Here is a 1,975-nt window from a genome sequence, read left to right on the forward strand (position 1 = left end):
GGTGGTAAGTTACTAAATGCTGTAAAGAGCTTTTAATGAGGATAGTGAGGCTCAGGTTAGGGTGTGTAGAAGAGAGGGAGAATACTTCCCAGTAAAAGTAGGTCTTAGACAGGGATGTGTAATGTCACCATGGTTGTTTAATATATTTATAGATGAGGTTGTAAAAGAAGTAAATGCTAGGGTGTTCGGGAGAGGGGTGGGATTAAATTATGGGGAATCAAATTCAAAATGGGAATTGACACAGTTACTTTTTGCTGATGATACTGTGCTTATGGGAGATTCTAAAGAAAAATTGCAAAGGTTAGTGGATGAGTTTGAGAATGTGTGTAAAGGTAGATAGTTGAAAGTGAACATAGAAAAGAGTAAGGTTATGAGGGTATCAAATGATTTAGATAAAGAAAAATTGGATATCAAATTGGGGAGGAGGAGTATGGAAGAAGTGAATGTTTTCAGATACTTGGGAGTTGACGTGTCGGCGGATGGATTTATGAAGGATGAGGTTAATCATAGAATTGATGAGGGAAAAAAGGTGAGTGGTGCGTTGAGGTATATGTGTGGAGTCAAGAAACGTTATCTATGGAGGCAAAGAAGGGAATGTATGAAAGTATAGTAGTACCAACATTCTTATATGGATGTGAAGCTTGGGTGGTAAATGCAGCAGCGAGGAGACTGTTGGAGGCAGTGGAGATGTCCTGTCTAAGGGCAATTTGTGGTGTAAATATTATGCAGAAAATTCGGAGTGTGGAAATTAGGAGAAGGTGTGGAGTTAATAAAAGCATTAGTCAGAGGGCAGAAGAGGGGTTGTTGAGGTGGTTTGGTCATTTAGAGAGAATGGATCAAAGTAGAATGACATGGAAAGCATATAAATCTATAGGAGAAGGAAAGAGGGGTAGGGGTCGTCCTCGAAAGGGTTGGAAAGAGGGGGTAAAGGAGGTTTTGTGGGCGAGGGGCTTGGACTTCCAGCAAGCGTGCATGAGCGTGTTAGATAGGAGTGAATGGAGACGAATGATACTTGGGACCTGACGATCTGTTGGAGTGTGAGCAGGGTAATATTTAGTGAAGGGATTCAGGGAAACCGGTTATTTTCATATAGTCGGACTTGAGTCCTGGAAATGGGAAGTACAATGCCTGCACTTTAAAGGAGGGGTTTGGGATATTGGCAGTTTGGAGGGATATGTTGTGTATCTTTATACGTATATGCTTCTAAACTGTTGTATTCTGAGCACCTCTGCAAAAGCAGTGATAATGTGTGAGTGTGGTGAAAGTGTTGAATGATGATGAAAGTATTTTCTTTTTTGGGGATTTTCTTTCTTTTTTGGGTCACCCTGCCTCGGTGGGAGACGGCCGACTTGTTGAAAATATATATATATATATAAATATATATATATATATATATATATATATATATATATATATATATATATATATATATATATATATATATATATATATATATATATATAATGTCGTGCCGAATAGGTAAAACTGGTCACTTAGCAAGAACTCATTTAAAATTAAGTCCTTTCTAAAATTTTCTCTTATACGTTTAAAGATATATTTTTCAGGATGGCCGAGTGGTCTAAGGCGCCAGACTCAAGGTAACTTTCCTTCAGATAGAAGGGTCATGGGCATTCTGGTCCTCTCTGAGGGCGTGGGTTCGAATCCCACTCCTGACAAGAATTTCAGGAGGCCTGGTCACAGACCGGGCCGCGGGGGCGTTGACCCCCGAAACTCTCTCCAGGTAAACTCCAGGTATTGTAAAAATTAATAATTTTGTACCAAAAAACTTTAGAAAACTTACCTAACCTTATTATAACAAGCGCAATTTAATTTAGCCTAATCCATCTAACTATATTTCAAATAAGTTTACAAATTATCAAGGAACAGTTCCTTGATAATGTGAGAAATCACGAAAGGGCTTAAAAGTTCACTATTTATTCACACTGTTCGTCTAGATACACAAATATCCCGCACA

At 38.6% G+C, this 1,975-nt stretch overlaps 1 non-coding gene across 1 annotated transcript; it reads left to right on the plus strand.

The window, feature by feature from the left end:
* The first annotated feature begins 1,560 nt into the window (after nucleotides 1-1,560).
* TRNAL-CAA (transfer RNA leucine (anticodon CAA)) lies at nucleotides 1,561-1,676 on the plus strand. Its single transcript has 2 exons — nucleotides 1,561-1,598; nucleotides 1,632-1,676. It is a non-coding gene; the product is annotated as a tRNA-Leu (tRNA).
* The last annotated feature ends 299 nt before the right edge of the window (nucleotides 1,677-1,975 follow it).

This window comes from Cherax quadricarinatus, chromosome 37 (genome assembly GCF_038502225.1).
Source record: "Cherax quadricarinatus isolate ZL_2023a chromosome 37, ASM3850222v1, whole genome shotgun sequence".
Taxonomy (NCBI): Eukaryota; Metazoa; Arthropoda; class Malacostraca; order Decapoda; family Parastacidae; genus Cherax; species Cherax quadricarinatus.